Source organism: Thermobia domestica, chromosome 16 (genome assembly GCF_964235325.1).
Source record: "Thermobia domestica chromosome 16, izTheDome1.hap1.1, whole genome shotgun sequence".
Lineage (NCBI taxonomy): Eukaryota > Metazoa > Arthropoda > Insecta > Zygentoma > Lepismatidae > Thermobia > Thermobia domestica.
This window is the reverse complement of record NC_137469.1, coordinates 60,911,516-60,935,091: the sequence shown is the minus strand read 5'-3', so window position 1 is coordinate 60,935,091 and position 23,576 is coordinate 60,911,516. Positions and strand designations below refer to the sequence as shown.

Genomic DNA, 23,576 nt, shown 5'->3' with positions numbered 1-23,576 from the left:
AGGAATCCATTCAGTAACGCTATTAGTGTAAATATAATTAATCCGTTTTTGCCACAGGTACTGTATGCATCTTTGTGTTTTCCTGTAATGAAGAATATAGAAGGAAAATAACATTAACCTATTTGAAGACAAATAAGGAACATTCAATTAAACATTGCATTATGAGGGCAAACAAAAAAAAAAAAAAAGTGCAAAACAAGATCAAAAAGTAATTTATGAACACAGAGCTTTCACGAATAACGTTTACGGCGAACGCGCCAAGCACTCATAGGTATATGTGTTTGTTCGTATCTCGAAATATTGTTCGTAAGTCGAAGGAAAATTTGTTAACTAAACTTGTTCTTAAACAGAATTCTTCTCAAAACGAAGGGTTTGTAACTCCTGGGTCCATTATATTAAATTTTGTGTGGGGAGGGATAGCGTTAAAATGTGAGGCGTGGTATGAATGATGGACACCTGTGCAAACTTTTTCTCCGTAGAAACAAAGATGACATCGATAAAGTTACTATAAGATTTATTTGAGAGAATCCCTTTTCATATGCGCTAAACATACATACTGAAATTGTAGTCAAAGTGTGCTCTAGTATGTTCAGAGCTGTACTATGTGCGAAGTTTCCGAAGTAGAAGAAATATTATGTCTGAAAGTGAATTCTCTTGAAGATATTCTTGGAAATCATTAACTTATCTCTTTCATTCAAGCAGTTTTATCAACCGAAAAAGCAAGCGCGAAATCTAAACAAGTGGAAGAGATTAACAGATGCTGCAAACTTTGATCATATTACATTTGGAATGCTTCATAATATCCTGTTGTTCTAGATTTCAAATCAGTTTGAATTGTAAACTTCGTTGGTCATGAAGCGAGGCGTAGCTTTTACAGTAGAAACAGATATTCTTTTCGAGATGAGATATCACTTTTACTAAAATTTTTCGAGAGGAGACAGTCCCAACTCTCGCTTATGGGCAACATTAGTCTACGTTCCAGAGTTCTTTCGCACGATAACCCCTGAAGCATGCTAATCTCTAAGAACCTCTTCGTTCTTCGAGAGAGAAACTGCAGTAGCGAGACAAATTCAATAATAGCGCGGTAGCATTCAGCAATAAGAATAGTTTCTATGTCTAATGCAGTGACAATCGTGTGCGTATCCGTATACGTGCAGGTGAGCGAGAAAATCCACATATTTACAGGACTCGCATTGGACGGGGGCAATAAATTATATACTTCACTTACCTCTGGTCTTCATTTAGAAGAGTATGACTACTGCGTCGGAAACCTAGATATTACGGGACCTCATCTTCCAGAAGGATAAAGCGCGCCCTAATCCTTCTGTTAACCTAGTATATACTCTACTCGGTGTACACTTCCTATCCTGGTATTCTAGGTCATCGGTCCCAGGCCCTACCTACCCAGCTAGGCTCCACTAACGACCATTTCTTAAGCTAGGTTGCCATGCTGCAAGAATTTTGCAGTTGCCATTCAAAAACATATTGCAACCCTACAGTATTTCTTCTTGTAAACATAGTCTTGAAAGGGACATGCAACATTTTTTTCGTCTTGCAAGGAGTCCAACCATGTGCATGCAACTTTCTGGGTCGTCTTGCTTGCTACTTGCTTTCGCCCTCTCACTGACATAAGGAAAAAAACAGTTTCACCGCTCCCAAAACAACGGATTCTTTTGGACGGGGAGGGGAAACGCGCCAAAATACACGTTTTTAATGAGAAGGTTCACTATTTGTTCAGTAGAGTGCAGTGCAGCATGGGTGGAGATATCTTTCTTGCTTTCAGAAAGCTGTAATTGTAAATAGTAAATAGAAAGATGGGGTTGCAAGATTTTTTTAATGACAGCTACAAGATTCTTGCAGCATGGCAACCTAGCTTTTGCTACACAAAGAGCGTAGAATACCACGTACCAGACACGTACTTACAGGGGCGGATCCAGGATGGACTTCTGGGGGGGTTATAATACTGCTACTTAGAGGTACTTTTAAGAGCTCAAAACTCTGGGATGAGTTTTATTTATATATAAAATAAGAAAATTTCCTCTTGTGGGGGGCGCTCGCCCCGATCGCCCCCTGGATCTGCCCCTGCGTACTTAGTATCTTTACAACTGGCTACTTGCCTGAACATGTATTTGTGTGGCCACTCGGGATGGTTACAGTGCTATTTAAGTCAATTATATGTTTTTGAACATCCTGTATAACAAATATATTCTAGGTTTCCCCTTACACAATGTTGGACTTACTATACCTACGATGCCTTCTTCTCATATAGCAACTGTGGGCCAGATCCGTGTATTCCTATTACATGTTCTTAAACTACATTTAATTTAGATCTAAACCCAATCTTCCTTTCGCATTCAATGAAATATTTAGATCTCTAGCACTGCAAAACATGGGATTATACACCTGCTTCTAAGTACATAGATACTTATCATTTATCGGAGAACAAGAGGAGCGTGAGAACAGATATTATACTTTAAAAAAAAAATCATGAATGTTGTACGTTGTCCCCAATATTGTTTTCCTTCTTATTAAATGAGTGAATGACAAATCTGTATCGTTACTAAGAGATTCCTGATAACACTTGTTCCCATGTCACTAAGAAGCTCTTTTTTTTTTTTTTTTTTTTTTTTAATAAAGAAGAATTCTGTTTATTCCTTGAAGCATCAGTAAAGACTGACTCATTGATTACACTTGTTTTGATCTGTCAACTGTCTGAGGAGATGAAACCCAATGAATTAAAAAAAAAAAAACTGTCTTAATCTTAACCTATTATCTTGACAATTGACTGTACTAAATATATTTATCCAATTACATATTATGTTCCTAAAAATTCTTTCAACATTCATTCATTTCCTTTCTTGTAATACATGAGGAACATTAATCATTACGAGATCAGATTGACATGACAGATTAAGACAACTTTGAGAAGAAATCATTGCATTATTTAGCATTTATACGTAACTGAGTGAAGAAATAGAAGATATACCGTACAAGCAATACCTAGACTTTCACCTTAAGAAAATGGAAATAATTGTTGAATGCAAAAATCATGAAAACAAAGTTAAATTTATAGCGGCGTTCGCCACGTTTCTCTCAATTTTTGTATCAGAATCTTTTTACCATATACACCAAAGTACCGTGTATGTATTTTTCTCGATAATATTTTCTAAAATATAATTAGCGAATAACGGGGAAAAAGTCGAGATCAGACACACAAATTTATAGATGGGATTGAGGTGAACGAAACAGTATGATTGAGTGTGAAGTATCATGCGTATTTTTCGAGAAAATCAGGAACGAGAATTTTAGGAATGGCCAAAAAATGCATAAGAAAATTGCGATCTTAGCCAATAATTAGTTTTTGGATCAGGGATCACAACTTTTTTTTTTTTTTTTTTTTTTTTGAACGGTTCCTAAATCGAGTTTTCGTATTTTCTACGGAATAAACACATAATACTGAGTTAAGTGATAGTTTGCGTTTGGCTACACTGTATGTAGTTCTCCAGATGCCAAGCCTTTTTGATTGAAATATATTGGATCTTTTGGACCAATTGGGTCAGGGGCCACAAAATTTTTGAACGGTTCCTAAATCGAGTTTTCGTATTTTCTACGGAATAAACACATAATACTGAGTTAAGTGATAGTTTAGGTTTGGCTACACTGTATGTAGTTCTCCAGATGCCAAGCCTTTTTGATTGAAATATATTGGATCTTTTGGACCAATTGGGTCAGGGGCCACAAAATTTTTGAACGGTTCCTAAATCGAGTTTTCTTATTTTCTACAGAATAAACACATAATACTGAGCTACGTGATGGTTTGGGTTTGGCTACATTGTATGTAGTTCTCCAGATATGAGGCGTACAAGAAAATGTTTGATTGAAATATATTGGATCTTTTGACCCCAAAACGAGTTTCGTTTTGAAAACTTAAAATTTGATGTACGATAATCGTGTAATCCATTAGGATGAAACTGATACTAAACTGTATTCTCATCACGATTTTTATTATGACTTTAACAAAACGACAGTACACAGAATAGTTAAAGAGACATAGCCTAAAGTTACAATTAATAGGGATGGGCACGAGTCGAGTTAAAACTTGACTCGACTCGACTTGAAACTCGAGGTAATTTTTCTCGAATGGGGTTCCAAATCGAGTCACTGCTTTTGAGGTCGAGTTTCGAGTCGAGTCGAGTTTGATAAATGGCTCACTCGTTCAGCTCATTTTAACTAGTTTTGAAATCATAGTCTGATTAGACTGGAAAGCGAACGCCATCAGAAATGTAAGCAGTAATGTGGAATACTTTTAGTGTTGCTCACGACAGGGGACGCTACTCCCACTTCACCTAGTCTCGATAATAAAACGACAATAGATTTTTATAACGAGACAGCCTCAAATGTCGTGAGCACCAATATAAGTATATGCTTTAGTTCTTACCATGAAGGCTAAGACCTGCACGGTCGAATTTTTTAGCCCAAGCAGAAGCCCAACCTGGGTAGTGATGTTAACTGGCTCGGCTCGATTCAAGTGAGCGAACGGCTCGAGCCAGCTCGGTTGGGATGAGCCACCGACTCGGCTCAGATGGACCACCAGCTCAAGGTTCGGTTCGGTTCGACACGGCTCAACTCAGCCGATTATTCGAACCAGCTTGGTTGGGGTGAGCCATCAGCTCGATTCGGCTCGGGTGAGCCACCGGCTCGAGCCTCCTCGGTTGGGTGAGCTGTCGGCTCGGCTCGATTCTCGGTTCAGCTCGACAGTGAATGAGCTGTGAGCCGAACCGTTGACCAAACAATACCCGGGCCGAGGAGTTTTGAACACGTTTGGCCCGTGCCCTATAACTTTTATTAATTTTTAGCTCGTGCCCGAATACTTCCTCCTCCGGAACTCAAACCCAGAACCTCATGAACGATGTGCTTGCCTCCTGAAGACTTCTCGACGACCGAGATTGGCAATCAACTAGTTTTTAGTATTCAGGATACAAACCGCCTATTTTTCATTGTTATACACGGTGTAATAATAATAATAATAATAATAATAATAATAATAATAATAATAATAATAATAATAATAATAATAATAATAATAATAATAATAATAATAATAATAAGTATCATTGATAATTATATTGTCTGTGTAGGATACTTGAAAAGAGTACTTGAAACTACACACAAGATTTAGCTCGATTTGGCTCGACTCGACTCTAAACTTGAGCCAAATTCGAGACGAGTTCAAAGATACATATTTCGAGTTGAGTAATTACAAGATAAAAATATAAAGTAAATTTATTATTAAGAGGGAGACCATACGCTTAGCTTGGAGCCTAAATGACAGCTTTTTACATATAAAATGAAAAATACAACTTACGGAGTTATTGTTAAGTGTCCACCCATGTTGTCCAGCTTGACGTTGGATTTCGACTGTATTAGTTGATTTCTTTCTAACTTTTGGATTCCCTTTTGGATCTCTCTTACCTTTTTTATATGCAATAATTTCCTTCATTTAGACCCTGAGGTTCTCCGTAACAGTTTTGTTTGCTCTCCTAATTACTTTTTATGCTATGTGACTGCCGGAGAACCTCATTAGTCCACGATAAATGTAATCGTTTTTCCTTATTACTTATTTTTTTTTTTAAAAAAAAGGAATCTTTTTCATTTAATTAATACGCATATTTTTTTTTTTACATACATAGTTCCTAGTTCTAAACAATATTGGTTATTTGAATATATATTTTTTTCAACTTAAGTTTTATAATTTTATTACACAAAGAAAACTCGCTCGAAATCGCTCTTGCCCATCCCTAATATTGAAGTCTTAAACTTTGATTTTTGTATAACTATAATATTGTGCAACGACAAGACATATATCAATCAATAGATGATATCGAAATAAACAAAATTATGTATATTTGGGGGTAAATTCTCATGAGCAATTTTGGAGAAACTCGAGGAAACTATTTTTGTAGCCCTAAAAGGTATATTGTTTATTGTCAATAATACGTGTAATTGATACTTTTTTTTTATTCTGCTGAAACAGATTACTTATTTACGTATTTTATATGTAGAAAATACGCTGTTAAGGAGCAGATTGTAACTATTGGTGTTGTTGTGTTCTCACAGTGACACATACTCCTAACAGTGACGCGTACATTTCTAATACTGACACAGTACCACTTGTAGCTGAATGGTTTGATATAGGCTATATATATGTAACTTGACGGTAGCTTAAATTTTTTTTGGGGGGGGAGGACATCAAAGAAAGAGATTTAAATGGTACTACCTAGCCCAACCTGTTTATTCATTTCGATTCCATTTGTTATCTTTCTGCTTACCTTCACGAACCTCCTGAGATATATCAAGAACTCTAGCCTGAATATTATATTCCATATAAATATAATAATAATTATTATTATGATATTCTGTCGTTAGTAAATAAATTAAATTAGAATAAAATATTGAATATTTTGTACTTCAAAATATTGAGGAAGACGCGTCCCCCTCGTCCCCCCCCTTCGCCAGAGACCCCCGTGCATTTGGACTCGAAACCGGGACTAATTGGCCACAAATGCGATAAGTCTGCCGACTCACTCAAGAAGGACTCCCAATAAAAATACGTTGTACTGATCTTTACATACTTGTTAATATAATTGTCAAGAGTCATTTAAGAAGGACAAAGAGATAAACAGTTGCACAAATGAAACCATTATACAGAATTATATATGAATAGGAAAACTCCCGCCTTAGCCATTGGAAAAATCCTGTTATTACTTTAAATGCAAGAAATAACGGAAAAATCGCGTTATTGCTTGCCATGTAAAATTTTGTGGTCAACGTATCATAATCAGCACGTTAAAACTAAGGTATTCAATTACGAATTTAGAATGTTGACATTATTCAATTAAATTAAAACTGAAAGTCCAATCCAAGCTAATGTTGGAAGCTAGTACGTAGGCAGTTGATAAATTTTACCAATTTTTATCAATATATTTAAGCAACCTTGGTTTATTTTATAAAACAACAAGCATTCAAGAAAGCAGAAATATACACTTTGATTCATTTCGTATGATTAACATCCTTATGGAATATCTAGGTTATTAAGGAGAAGACTCACTTAAAGTGAGATGGGAACCACTACTTGGTTTACACTTGAAAGAAGGGTTGTGGTTGGACCAAGAAGTTGAACATGGGACGCCTTGATTAAAATGTGAAAAGGAGATAACTAATCCAATGGTTTTATATGTGAAAACGACACCATGAAGTTCACACGATTTAAAGCTTCTTTTTGTTTAAACCATTAAAAAAAAAACAGTTGGTTTAAACCAGCCAACCCTGGTGCCAATGTGTTTAGTTTACTTTCAAAGAAATATCAAAGAATATTTATGTATGCAAACAGAAATGACCTAATATTTGTGAAAATCTTTATTAATATTAATAACGTATATTTAGAAAGAAAAAATCAGAAAGGCCATGCTTTCACCATTTATTACTTTCCAGTTCTTAATTTCCTTGAGATATTGTCTTTGACACAAAATGTAATCGATTTGACTTTCTTTTCCACTAGTCTTATGAGTCAAAAGGTGCTCCTTCCTCTTCTGAAAATACGTATTGCAAATTGCCAAATCGAATGCCATCGCAAAGTTGCTCACTTTCTCACCTGATCCGTCGTGTACTCTTTCAATCCCTTACCTGCTTGCTGCTTCTACTGACATATTGATTCAAGTCATTACACACAATGGCTTTTCTGTCGGGATGTTGCGAAATTCGTAGTCCAAATTGTCCGAGAATTCTATCTTTTCTGCCTCCTCGCAATCTACTTGCGGAACATATGCGTACACTACATTGATGATTCGACCCTAAACATCTTGATACTCATCATTCTATTGTTCTTTCTATTCACACTTACTACACCATCTTTCAGATCATTAGAAAGAACAATCCCACGCCATTTTTTCCTCGTCGATTTGTTCTACTATACAGCAATTTGTAACCGCCTCCTAGTAGAGGTCTACACGGGCTCGGGCCAGACAAGGGCCTACAAAGCATATATCGCTTCGGGCCCGGGCCGTAAAATTTTAAATATGCAATCATATTTCTCGGGCCTTTTCGGGCCTAACTTTTACAACAATATTTATTGGACCGCTCTTTCTGGAGAACTTTTAAAGCACAACTGCAAAATCTGATTGCTGTAAATAAAAATACAATTTTGCCTTAATTATTAAATTTCTGTAATTCGGGCTTATTTGAACCCACGGGTAAAGAAACTGACCGTCCTACTTCTATACTGTGTGTTTTTTTTTTCCTGTTCAAGTACTGAACAAACACTTCTTACAATTTGTTGATACAGTGCTAAGATTAGTTTATTATGATAATTATAAGCTGTAAATCAAAAGGAGCTTTATCCCATTTAATTCCACGTAAATTTTTATCTCTGTTCATTCATAAATCTAAGAGAAATGCAGGTTTTAAAGCTTAGTACATGATTATTTTTAATGAAGGAAATAGCAAATTGTTTGTAATTATGTATAATATTAATGGCAGTTATAACTTGTTTTATGCGGAAAATGTTAAAATGTAACAAATACTTTTATCTTAAGACTCCTATATTAAGCAGAAAGCATGACATTCTTTTACTTGCTTACGGATAATATCAAAATTATCTACACGAATATGTCATTTTATGATCAGGTTGACATTCTAATATATTATAGTCAATAATTTATAGAAAATAAAAAGAAAAATACCATATAGAATTCGTAAGTTTTAAAAATATTCACCAATATATTTTATATTAACAAATAATCCCACGTGCTTTAGCAAAGTACTATCACGCATTCGCCAGATGCCGTTTTCAATAAATTACACTAGTTAACAAAGGTTTTGTTACATAAAAGGAAATACCTGTTCCTAAAGGAACTTTTTGCGCTGAATTCGAATATGCACTCGGTTTTTCTCCATCATGTACGATTTTCCCGTAACAAAGGGATTTTCGGGAAAATCCCTTAAAAATTTCCCTTTTCGTTTATTTTACACCCCAAGATCTTGTCCCTTGCATATACTAACATAGAAATTATACCTAAGTATACTTTGATTCATATTTAACAAACCCTCCAAGTTTCGTAATAATCGCTTTATTCTTTCTAGAGAAATAAATATGTTTGTATGTATACTGTGTGTACTGTTTATTGCGCCTTATAGTAATGCTTTCAGATCTCTTAAGTTGAGGTAAAACGTTTTGCTTTATTACCACAAACACATATATAAAATATAATACAATATAATTTACAAGTGTGACAATTTACAATAAACAATAATACAAATGTACCAAAAGGTCATGAAAAGACAATCAAAACTATCACAATATATGAAACTTCCATTGGGTTACAAAAACGTACACTACTTCCTTCTTTTGTAAGAAATGTTGCATTCTCTAACAAGACCCCAACAATAGTCCCCCATCATTGAAGGATCCCATCGTCCCTGGTACCTTTTCTCCATTGCCATTATATCTTGGTGGAATCTTTCCCCCTGTTCGTCGCTGAGAGCACCTAGGTTAGCAGGAAAGAAGCTGAGGTGGGAGTGCAAAAAGTGATTTTTAAAGACATCCTACAACCCAACTCTTTGTATTTCTGTATCATGTCCTGTACGATTTCTGTGTAACTCTCAGCTTTGTTATTGCCCAGAAAGTTGCGCACAACACACTTAAATGCTGTCCAGGCAGCTAGCTCAGCACTATTTAACTTGCTGTCAAAGCTATCATCAAGCATTAATTTCCTAATTTGGGGACCAATAAACACTCCCGCTGAAATCTTAGCATCACTCAGGTTAGGGAACTTATCTCGCAAATACTTGAAACCTTCACCAGATGTGTCCATGGCTTTGACAAAGTTTTTCATAAGTCCTAACTTGATATGAAGTGGCGGTAGTAATATCTTATTAGGATCTACCAAAGGAGCGTATTTGACGTTGCATTCTCCAGGTACGTAATTCACTCTAGGTTCCCATTCCTTCACTTCATAATGTTTGTCATCAGCTCGGCTATCCCATAAACATAAAAAACATTGGTACTTCGTGTAACCGCACTGCAGTCCTAATAAAATACCAACTACCTTGAGATCACAACATATTTGCCAACAATGGTCCTTGTAATTTATAAGATTTAGCAAAGTTGACATGGTGTCATAGGATTCCTTAATCTTCACTGAGTGCGCAAGTGGTATAGAAGGTTTTTTATTTCCATTATGTAAAAGGACAGCTTTAAGGCTGACCTTTGACGCGTCGATAAATAACCTCCATTCTTCTGGAACGTAAGGAATTCCTAGCTCCGCCATCAACCCATTTATATCCGTACATACGCACACATTATCTTGCATTGAGAAATAGCTTGAAAATTGAACATGCCTTTTCCTGTACACTGATATGTTCGTTTCTGCATCCAATAAGTTCCACTGCTGGAGCCTTGATCCAAGAAGTTCCGCCTCTTGTTTTGTCAGGTGCAAATCACGGACTAGGTCATTAAGTTCACATTGCCGGATGAAATGTGGCTCGCGAACACAGTCAGGGATGAACGTTGGATCCTTGGATGTACATGTTGATGTCGATGGTTCATCAAGGTCATGATCATCATCAGAGTCTTTTGGCCATATCTCTGCCCAGTTGGTAGGGGGCTCGGGAAGTGGAAGTTCATCCCCGTGCGAAATAGGTCTAATTGCGGATTTAACGTTGGGATAACTTATTGTGTATTTGCTTTTTTTAAGAATGTCCGTTAACTACTGTGAGACAAAAATAACAATCATCCAGATGGTTGGTGGGTTCTCTCCACACCATTGGTACAGCAAATTTCATGAACCTCCGTTTCCCTTTGGCCCATGCAAGTAAAGTGACGTAGCACGACGCACAAATTATGTTGGGTGCCCAAGTTTTGTCCTGATCTCCCACACGACATCCGAAATATATATAATATGCTAGTTTCACCGATGGCGTAATGGATCTACACTGTCCTTTAACTACTAACTGGCCACACACATAACAAAAACTATTTGGTGAGTTAACACACGAACGCCGTCCTCTTGACGCCATTGTACTGATCACAAACTAAACTTCTGGTCTTAGTTGGGTATAATGCCGTTAAGATCAAACATGAAAGCACTCTTAGCAGCAAAGACAACTTTGAAAGTGAAGTAGTGTTAAACCACACGTCAATATAAAAATGTACAAAACTCCCTCACCAGGTGTCAAGAACACAAGAAAGAAAGAAATGCGCGGGGGGAGGGGGGAAACGATACCGTAGTGGAAAATTCAGACTGCATTAGTTCATTGTTGTCAACAATGAGTCTGTATTCCATTCTTTCTTTCTTTTGCATTCTGTTACATTTGATAACAAATATTGATAACCATTTCATGAACAAAACGAAAAAACTTGGAGAATTGTATATATATGTATTAAGATATACATATACTGTACGTTTAAAAAAAATATACGTTGGAAGTACATTTTTTTTTATACACGTTTCTAATTTACAGAGAGCAATACAAGTGTGTTGTTGACTATTGTAAATATTCATTTTTATGTCTGTGTTTGTAGTAATAAAGCAAATCGTTTTTACCCCAACTCAGGAGGTCTGAAAGCATTACTATCAGGTGCAATAAACAGTGCACACAGTATACGTACAAATATATTTATTTCTCTAGAAAGAACAAAGCGATTTTTACGAAACTTTTAGGGTTTATTAAATATAAATCAAGGTATACTTAGGTATAATTTCTATGTTACTATATGTAAGGGGACAGGAGCTAGGGGAATAAAATGTCTGAAAAAGGGGAATTTTTGAGGGAATTTCCCGAAAATCCCTCTGTTACGGGAAAACTGTACGTGATGGAGAGAAACCGAGTGCATATTCGAATTCAGCGCAAAAAGTTCCTTTAAGAGCAGGTGATTTTTCTCATGTAACAAACAAAAAGTTTAAATTTGTTAACTAGTGTTATTATTATTATTATTATTATTATTATTATTATTATTACTATTATTATTATTAATAATAATAATAATAATAATAATAATAATAATAATAATGCTGTGGTCGCTGTTATTAATAAATTCAAATTATTATTTATGTATATTTGGGGGATACCACGGCGGACGCAGGAGGATAAAGTACGTGCTTTTTTCGTTCCTTACATCATGATTTTGATAATAGCATTCATTTCCCCTTGAGGACACTCATAAAAATTGGTATATAAAGCAATGAGATAGTCCGCTATTTGGTAATAGCCTGTATGTGCACTTGTTGCTTACGAGTATATGGAGAGAGAAGGAAGAGGACAAATTTTGTGAGTCTCAGTTTGAAAATTACATTTATTTTCAGGGCAGCTCCATATAAGACCTACGCAACAAGTACACATACAGGATATTACCATATAGTGGACTACTTCATTGCTTCACATACCAAATTTTATGAGTTTACCCCCAAGGGAGAAAGAATACCATCCCCAAAATTCTGATGGAAAAAACGAAAAAGTGCGTACTTTACCCTTCCCTGTCCGCCGTGGTATCCTTCACATACACAAAATATACATCGGCGAAAAGCTTCGTCCTTCAGGAACACATTGATACCAAAATTATCTTCCTAGCTTAATTAGAGGCTGAGTTATTGAGGTTTAAATTGAGTCACATTAAGGGGCGATCAGAATGTGACTATTTCACACCGTCAGGTGGCTCAATAGCCGTAACTCTGTAACGATGCATTTCCCGACATATGGTTATATGAACTTTTTTGATTGTCTACCCATAAAGAATCCACCCCTGAAATTTTGCCGTACCTTTTTGTTACACCCTGTTCTTACCTCTTCTTCTTCTTTAAGTAAAGTCCCTCCTATTATTTATTTTTCTTTTAGTGTTATGTATGTAAATGTAAGTAATGTTGAAATTTTACTTTGAAATTAAGCTTTTATTATTTATATGTAAAGTTTATGTATGATATATAATATTGTATCTGATTGAATTATTTTGATGTACTATTTTTTTTATTTTGTTTTAACTATGATATAATCCTCCAGTGTGCATTGTTTGTTTATTCGTGACCATTTATGGCTTAGGCTGTGATCACTGTTATTTATTATTATTATTATTATTATTATTATTATTATTACTATTATTATTATTATTATTATTATTATTATTATTATTATTATTATTATTATTATTATTATTATTATTATTAGCGAAGGACGCCAAGAGGATCACTTTATTTCCTCTGTATAAACTATGCAAAAACTTTTATAATAAAAAAGGTGAGAGAAAATCCGTGTATCGTTTCTCTATCATACATTACAATATTGTCTGCTGGAGGTGACTGACGGAAAGAAAATTGAAATACATATATTTAAACTTTTCCCATGGAAGTTACCTGAAATAAAACTAACTTTATAGTCATCGCCTGTACCAAACAAGCGAGAAAGGGTGAAATATTTATATATGTTACTGTGGTCTGTTTTGAGTTAACTTTACCATCTCTGTGAATTTATGTTGTACTGACGTACTGTCTTGATTACTAAACCTGTGTGGTCTTGTGCTCATAGGAAAGTTATATTTTCAATCGCTCTTGGGTATTTACTGATTATAAAGGTATAAAGTCCCTAATTTCCTCTGTCTGCTTTTCAAAGAAGTTTGATTTACCAACATTTTTTTTATAACACATGTATCCTGTCTGTCTGTCTGTCCGTCCGGGAGATATAAAAATCTCGAACTACTTGATGAATCACCAACAACTTTGGCCAGAATGTAGACAGTCAAAGGGGAACACCGTAGTGTAGTGGTTAAAGCATTGGCCTCATGTCCTCGTGGTTCCAGGTTCGATTCCCGGTCACGTGAAAACAAGAACGTGACATCCACTAGGTCTAGAAAGCCCCCGATGGACCTGTTCTGGACAGGGCGTCATACACAGCACCCTGACCACGTGTCCGCTCCTAGGCTGGTTGTAGTTCAACCAGTCGCTAGCAGATGGCGCTGGAGCAGGTTTAGGCTCACAAATGGGTTGTTAAACGCCAAGTAGTTTGGTAGACAGTCAAAAGTTAGGAAATGCCTTTGTTGATAGGAGTTAGAGCATCCGCCTAAACCATTTCCAGTTTTAACGTTGACCACTATAGAGCAAATAAAAGTAATAGATAGCGAAAACCAACATTTCATCTCCATTCTTAACTCTCTACTGAAACCGGAAGTGATAAAAATTCACTACAACTTCCGGTTTCATTATTGATCTACATAGAGTAGAAACGATAAGAGATGGCGAGAAGCAGTTTTTTTTTTTAAAAAAATGATTTAACTTTCTGAGAATACGTATTATCTTCTGTCTTAATCCTTTCTTAAGTAATTTAATGGTGGACAACATCGTTTTCGTTTGTTTTCTCGGGGTACTCCCGTTTTCTTCCACATTCTCATTCCACCAATTCTTCCATCATAATTCGTCTCCGTTAGCTTAAAGGAGATAATTTTAGGACGTTAAACTGAAAGATTTGCATTTCATTTATTGTTTCTAATTTCAGTTATTATGCTGCCAATATGTCTTGAGCCGTGGCAAAAATGCGAACTAAAGCTCACACCCTCGACACACCCACGCGTTGAGCCAATAAGGGTTGCGCTGTTGCTGAGCGAGAGAACCTTGCAGTCGTCTACGCTATTGCCAGATTTAAAAACAAGAAACTATCGTATAGAATTCGCACGTTCTGTACTGACCGCAAGATTCGCGTTCCGAAGTGCGGCAACATTGCTCTACGGATGACGAAAGAGAGTGGAATTCCTTCAGCCGATAGCAGCGCTTGGAAAGGAAGACTAAGTATCAAGACAATGTGGCATCTCTAGTATGTCTATCACTACAGTATATGAATATACAATGTCTAAAATTACACTAAAATGTTTAAATAAATTACAAATCTGATTACTCGTACGTAAATTAAAACTAACAAGAAAAGTCTATTTTGTCGGTCCTTGAATAATGAGTTAAGAAAACGACTCATACAATGGGGTAAACAACATGGACAAGTACTCAAAAGGAATGAAAATATAAATGAGGCTTTCAAAAACGTGGATGTCCAGAAGAATGAAGAGAATAAGCTGAGTTGAACGAAAACGAATTAGAAGGTGGTAGAAATGATGGAGGAAGGAAAGAACAATTCTTGATCGGAAGAAATAGAAAGAGGAAGATAAACTGTTTTTTTTTTTTTTTTTTTTTAATTGACTAAGAAGGAACTGGAACATGAGAAACATGCTAGAAGGTATGGTAGCATGAAAAAACAAGGACAAAAGAGGCTGAAGTTAATGCACGGTGTTAAAACGGAAACTTCCTACTTGAAGACGAAGAGGTTAACTGAAGACCGTTATACATGAAAACTTAGTTGCGGCAAGTTGTCTGTCCTTATGGCAGAATATCTATGATAATGATGATGATGATTGCTCAAACTATTTCTGATGAATAAAAATAAACCTATGTTTGAATTCAGCTCTAAAATGTCTATTAAGATCAGCACTTTTTCTCCAGAAATTGGAGATTTTATTTCTGTGTAACACAATTAGTGCTCTCAAATGGGTCGGGTTGTCGGGTCGCGTCAGTCGGGTCAGCTCGGGTAGGGTTGTCGGGTTGGGTCAATCGGGTCAGCTCGGGTCGGGTTGTCGAATCGGATCACTCGGGTCAGTTCACTTTGGTCAACTGAGTTTAGGTTGAGCTTAAACTCGGCTGGAGTCGAATGGTGCTGTTTTTCACTAGCTACCTAATTAAAAATAGCAATTTTCAATTGATTTTATAGAAACCATAAATCTATTTTGAACACTTGCAGCTAGTGTTTTTATGGTAAATGCTTATTTTTGTACTTGTGTGTACTTTAATTTTTAAATGTGGAAGATTGATTTTACCAATTGACTGTAATATTAATATCTACGCCAATATGGAGTCTGAATTTAGAACAAAACTAGAAGTTGTTTAAGCAAGGTCAAAAGAAAGATTGGATATGGACGACCAAGCCCAAGCGGGGCCGCGGTGGCTCAGTGGTAGAGAATTTATATCTGGTGTGTGGTGTCCATGGTTCGATCCCAGCTTGTGCTAAGTGGGCTTTGTGGTGGAGAAACGTCGTGTAGTGGGTTTTCTCGGGGTTCTCCTGATTCCTCCCACTTTCTTCATTCCACCATTTCATTCATTTCTCATGGTCACCATCTCCCTTAGTCTCGGTGCAGAATCGAGGGCCCTCAAACTCCTTATTTCATTTCATTTCACCAAGCCCAAGAACACCGATACAAGAACAAGATAAAGATTGGATATGCAAGACGAAGTGCATAGTAATCTTGCTCTTGGCATTGTTTTGGTGATCACCAAGTAGCGATGAGCATATTTTCTTGCTTTCCGTATAGTATGAAAGACCATAATCAAAATCACACTTGGTCTTCATTTGTACCGATGAGGCGAGCATTCGTGGCTCTTGTATAGCATGAAATACCACCAAGACTTGACTGTGCAAGACAAAGAATAAGACGCAGTATTGATGACCAAGACCCAGGGTGCGAATTGTATGAATTTCATTTGTTGGGCTGAAAGTGATGAAATAAAATTAGTACTTTATAATTAATTATCATACTGTATTTTTAAAATTTAAATTACAAAATTCATATTATGTATCTTCTTACTTGCAACTATATATACTGTAAAATACGTTTTAAACACCGAGAAAGAAAAATCAAAGTGGCGCGGGTCCCGGAATCATAAGAATCTATTTTGGAAGAAAGTTGAAGGGTTGGAAAAAAGCACAGGTTTTCACCCCTTTCCTCAACCCTTATCATTGTAGTTAAACGATTTCCTTTTGTCTCCGCCAAGAGACTTTTGCTACTGCCTTCCGAGAAGACCCCCTGCCTTCCGAGCAGGTGAGAACATTGACCTTGAAGAAAAATTTCGTCACATAGAACTAAAGCAAGAAAAAATAAATAAATTTCTACCATGTCGGACATTGGTATCAATTATAAAAAGAAATAACCAAACCTCAAAAGTGCCAAATATTTCCTAAGATGCATATACAAATCCCCCACTTGATCTAGCTAGTGGTTAACGTTTAAGACTTCGGTACACGTGGTCCGGGTTTAATTCCCAATAAGAGTGTATTTTGGCGTTCACCCAGTGTCGTGACGTAGTGCTCTCAAACGGGTCGGGTCGGGTCGGGTCAACTCGGGTCGAGTTGTCCGGTCGGGTCAGTCGGGTCAGTTTGGGTCGGGTTGTCGGACCGGGTCAATCGGGCCAGCTCGGGTCGGGTCACTAGGGGCAGCTCAGGTCGGTTTGTCGGGTCGGGTCGATCTTCAACCCGACCCAACACGACCCGTTGAGAGCACTAAACACAATGATCTAAAAGACTTGGAAGTAAATGGACGGACGGAGACCTATATATATATATATATATATATATATATATATATATATATATATATATATATATATATATATATATATATATAATCCTTTGTTTTCCCTTTTATTTATTGCAATATTTTTATTACTTTACTTTTCTGTTTCTTAAGAGTCAAATCTTGGAACTTAACTTTCACGCACTTCTATACTAATTATAGCTGCAAAATGTATACATTCCTGAACTATTTTCACAATACAGTATTTTACATAATTTTTGCTCTAGCTTATCGTTTTAAATTAATAAAATTAATTACTGAAAAATAATTATCGAGCATCTGCTGCTTATACAACCCATACTCTCACAGATGTTTATTTGGTTGCAGACGACTAGGTGCTCGGTTGACTTCGTATCAATAAGATTGAGTATTTGTGTTTTCTGAATTAGTCTAGCAGCTAGGAGAGTCCTGTTGGGAGTTTGAGAGCCAGAAGGTTTGTTTGTTTTACCAAGTTCTACTATCTTTAGTGTTTAAAAAAAAATTGGTCACATGTTCTGAATCATGGTCATTATTGCGCAATGGCCGCCATCTTGAATATTCCTTTCGTATTCACTACATTTTTCTTAAATACATCTAGCTCAAGCTGTAATTGTCGCAAAGTTATCAGTTATACCTCGTTCGATTTGCAATAGTATAGGCTTTTATGTGACGTTATTCACTTGTCAGTAATACACACAAGAGGGAAGTAAAGAAGGGAAATTTTGAAAATTTCCCTCAAAATTTTCCCTTTTACCGATTTTTTGCTATTGTTATATGGCAACGCTGAGTTCTAGACGAGAAAGAAAAATTGCATATATTTCCTGTAATGTGATAAATATATGCTAAAAGTTTTGTCTTGATTGGTTCACTAGCAGAGGAGTAATAAAATATTTTGTTAGAGCGACCAAAATCATAAAATACAATCTTTGGATTTAATGAAAGTACTTTTGTCACATAGAATGACCTTCAGCTCAGACTGGAATTGCCACAGAGGTACAAATAATATTTCGTTTTATAATTTGTTTGATTAGAGTAACAAATGGTGTGGATTAATCTAACATATGTGCCATTATAACTTATGACAAGGAAGTATAAGGGAAATAAAAATAAAATTCATACGAAATATTTTCCTTTAATGATGTGGAAACACTAAAAGATAGAAGTGGAAGTACTAGAAATTCACTAAACATTAATACCCAATATTTAATTCACAAGTGAAGACATAGATTTAAAAAAAAATCGTAACATTTCATGTTTCGTAATTAAGAAATGTGTTCCAAATTTGATATCAAGTGATATTTTCAAACAGCAATTTATTCTTCTTCTTACATAACAGTCCACAAATGTCTGATAAACTGACACTTTCATCCCACATTTACACACATATTCTTCACTTTACATTTACAGAATGGACAACACGCTATTTGTTTCACTCTGCAAGGACAAACATTAACTTTTGCACATGTCTTGCACATACAAGGAGAGAGAAATTCAGGAGGTCTGAAATATCCAATCGTTATTATTGGCTTATGATATCCTGCTTCTTCTATGTAACCATACTCTAGTGGATTCAGTGGTTGGGCTTCATCCTGCAGAGTCATCCATATGTAGCACTGAAAATATGCACGCTTTATATGAAAGACTATCGTTGATGATGGTGGACATAGTTGAGAAAAGTTGATAGCTTTTGCTTTGTGGTATTGTTAAAATCGTACCATATCACAGTTTGTTTTTGATGAACCAACTACTTTTGTGATAAAAAGCTCGGCATTTTGTATCATTCCTTCATCCAATGGAGCAACCCCAAAATTTTTCAACAGGGTTCCTGATGTCATTGCTGTTTTAAGTGCCATAAGTTTTGTCCCAACCTTACCTGTGGTATCGCAACCAGTTAAACTGGGAACAGCAGGAAGAACATATAAAAGTGTGTCATCCATGTTCTCCGTCATTTTGTGAAGTGGTATGTACCTCATAGATGGTCGTGGGTCGTGTGTCTTTGACAACCCACAGTTCTTTCAGGCCACATTTTTTATAACTCTTTTTGAAATGATATAGTGCGGAAATCATAACATCTGTATCTACTGAGGCAATCATAACTCTTTCAATGGAATCAGTTTCGACCATGTGTTGGATGTGTTTCATGATTCTATTATCAGCTTCCTCACATTCACAGTAAAGATCTGGTACCAAACTAACAGATTCTTCGGTTAATTTCAGGCATAGCTTTGGGTTACGTTCGTGACCTCCTCCCAAATACAAAGATTTTATAGAATTTCCTTGATCGACAATCCACTCAATGAAGAGTTCTTGCAAACGTGCTTTGTTTTGGCTTGAAGCCCAAAAAGTATGCATGTTGACAGGAAGGGGTGCATTTGGGTTACTAGGAATCACATCAATAGGATCAACATTTTTTTGTCGCCTCAGTCGCTCCCAGTTTTTGATACTTTTATCTTGATACAAGTCAAACACTATGTCAGTGCGCAAATAACCTTCGGAAAGTTTTAAAAATATTTTCCAAATAGTCAAAGTAGTCTCCAAACGTCTTACACATAAGTCGTTTGACATAGACTTTTCGCGCGTATACCATAAAGTCAATCACCATTGCTGCTCTCGTTTCCTGCGTTGGTAGATGACTAACTACATCATTCTTATTTAAAAAGTGTTTTTCAAGTTCTTTGCTGAGTTGTGCTTTATCTGCTTTTTTTAAGAACCCATCATCTGTTAGATAATACGATGTAGATGTAAGCTCGTATTTTAGTACTGTCTCAATATCGAAATTTCTTGAACATGCTATTTCTATGAACCGAATAGCATTATTTGCTTCTTGGAGTGCCGTCTCGGTTGCATAAATGTCTTTCTTTGTCTTTGGAAATTGTTTATGTATGGGATCTAAAATACCTTTGGATTTGTCAATAAGCCTTTCTTGAACGAAGTTTTTGTAGCTAGTTTTCCTTTTCCTTGTATAGAGAGTAAGTACTCAGCTATTACTTGATCAATTTTTGTTCCACTTATAATGTTAGAAATTCCACAACTATCAACTTTCAAAAAGGGATTTCCTCTCTCAAGCACAAGAGTTATCATCTCTGAAATATTTTGCTGCTCTTGAATTGTTAAAGACTTCGAAAACTCATGATGAAGAGCATATTCATCGTCTTCATTAAGGCCACAAAACCGTCTCAAAAAGTATGTTATATTTTCTTGCTCATGTTTGATAAGATCGTGTTTTGTCACGGCTTCTTTTCGTCTGGTTACTCCGATTATGCCTCCAGATCCCTTGGCTGGCTTATTGTAGTGTTGCTCTAGTGTTTGATCCAATGCAACGCTGCTAAATCTATTGTTACTATGTTGAACTGTGAAATGACCGTTCTTAAACTCATTATAGATCAGAGGATGTTCTTGTTCTAGTTTTAAGCAATCGTGGTAATATAGAGTACACCACCGTGCACAATTTGTTCTGTCAAATGAGAAGAAAAGTGGCAAACACTCTCTTAGGCTGCACACATGCAAGTCCCAGTTATTTTCTCTGTCCGCTCGAATTAAGTCTCGGAGAAGAGGAGTAAGTGTGTAGACAAACTGATCCCAATAAGCAAACATTTCACTTTTTTGTGCTCCACTTTCTCTAAATTTCTCAAAGTCCATTCTGATGGCACTCAGGTTTTCTATAGCACATTTAGTTTCTTTAGATAAACTTTGTTCTTCATACACTGATAACTGTATGCGTTTTACTATTGAGAACAATTCGGAGTATTTAGTTATGTTAATCTGTTCCATGAACGCCTTCCACTCCAGTGTTTCCATTACTTCACAAAGCATTCCTATTGCTCTAACTCCCCTGCTATAGTGGTTTCCTTTTAAAGCGCTTTCAGCAGTGTGTGGACCCATGGTTTCAGTCTGAACAAGAATTTACAAAGCTCCACTGCTCTTGAGGTATAGACCAATACATGCAAGCACGACTTTCTGAACATGAAATCCTCCAAGGCCAAGAAATATGTTGGAAAACTTTCCGGGTTGAAGGAGCTGAATTTCTTTAGCTATATGATATACGCCTTCGTCACACCACAGTGAACTCTCTTCGACATTTAGCTGGTGCAAGATATCTTGGAAATTACACATTGTTGTATAAATAGAGTCATACTGAGTTGCAGGATAGGGTAGTATTGGAGTATATCCCGTAATGGTTCTGTGAGATGGATGTTCAGATAGTGCACTCATAAAAGCGTTTCTAGAGGGAATCTCAACTTCCTGAGGGAAATCTAATTGAGGTACGTTGGATTTTTTAAAATATCTTGAAAGAAACCATATGAGATCTAAATTTCTGTCTGGCTGTTTTATTTCATTTGCTGTAATTAGGTCATTACTAGGAACGAAAGTACTGAGGATACTGCACCTTGTTTTTGGCTTTGTGTAGTACAATAGTTTTTGGGCATCTATATCTTTAGTGAGAGTTCATGAAGTGACATCAATGCCAAACGTTCCCAGGTATCTCTCTGGACTATCAGGTTCTTCTAACGAGACGTTACGTTTATCACTCAGATGAAGGTCTTGAAACAAGACAAGTACTGTGTCGTGTGTTCCATGTATTCCTAAAAATGTAGCTTCTTCTCTGTCGAAATTGTCCATAGCACCTCGAACAGGAATGTTGGGTTTTATTGATGGAGGTATGGGAACACGGTGTCCTTTAGCCCTAATAATAGTCCTATTTGCTAGCATTTGATCTTGACGTACTACATCATCATACTACGTCATCATAACTGCAGCATAGTACATCATCATAACTGCAGCTTAGGAAGAAAATCTTGAATCACTTACCTTTAAATCATTAATCTTCGCTCTATTGATGGCTTCGACGTTAACCTAGACTTTTAATCATAGTCAAGAGTCCAACAGTGCTGCCAACCTACGCAAGAGAAATTTCCTCTTGTATTTACTGTGCTACAGAGAAAAATAGAAACTTTTAAGCGTATTTTCCACATTTTTTGATCCTTCCCATACGCACTTCTGGCAAGCCTATATCGTTAAAAGTAGATCTTGATATTATTTGTATCTCTGCGGCAATTACAGTCTGAGCTGGAGGTCTTTCTATGTGACAAAAGTACTTTCATTAAATCCAAAGATTGTATTTTATGATTTTGGTCGCTCTAACAAAATATTTTATTACTCCTCTGCTAGTGAACCAACCAAGACAAAACTTTCAGCATATATTTATCACATTACAGGAAACGTATGTAATTTTTCTTTCTCGTCTAGAACTCAGCGTTGCCATATAACAATAGCAAAAAATCGGTAAAAGGGAAAATTTTGAGGGAAATTTTCAAAATTTCCCTTCTTTACTTCCCTCTTGTGTGTATTACTGACAAGTGAATAACGTTACATAAAAGCCTATACTATTGCAAATCGAATGAGGTATAACTGATAACTTTGCGACAATTACAGCTTGAGCTAGATGTATTTAAGAAAAATGTAGTGAATACGAAAGGAATATTCAAGATGGCGGCCATTGCGCAATAATGACCATGATTCAGAACATGTGACCAATTTTTTTTAAAACACTAAAGATAGTAGAACTCGATAAAACAAACAAACCTTCTGGCTCTCAAACTCCCAACAGGACTTTCCTAGCTGCTGGATTAAATAAGAGGAAAGATATTATTGCCTTCCAATGTAATTTTAAAAAGATAAATAATAATAATAATAATAATAATAATAATAATAATAATAATAATAATAATAATAATAATAATAATAATAATAATAATAATAATAATAGCAAAGAAAACTTTTAAACAATGCTTTTATAAAATGCATTAAAACGAGATATTTGAAGGGGGTGGTAAAATGAAGAAATAGAACTAAGACAAAAAGCATTGGGTGTCATTTCTAAAGTTTTGGGTAAATATGAGCAGGAGCGTCATTTGGGGAGGGCAGAGTCGAGTTTGAGAAATACATATGCTTTAATTAATTGTATTCTAATATACTAATAAAAAGACGCGAAGACATTCTTACATGGGTGGAATGTCGACTGGGAGTTTATAATGCATCTCCCTCGGATGATCTCTGTCCCCTTGTCTTAATGTTCCGACTACAGGATTGGGCCAATGATAGAACTCGCGTCGGAATTCCTTACATGACCTTCTAGTACCAGGGGTGCCCATTCCTCCTAAGAGCTTGG

General features: G+C 36.1%; 1 protein-coding gene across 2 annotated transcripts in view; it reads left to right on the top strand.

Annotated features, from left to right (window-relative positions):
* Nucleotides 1-23,576, top strand: part of LOC145673082 (uncharacterized) — a 91,760-nt gene that overhangs the window by 19,603 nt on the left and 48,581 nt on the right. The gene's annotated exons all lie outside the window — the stretch shown is intronic.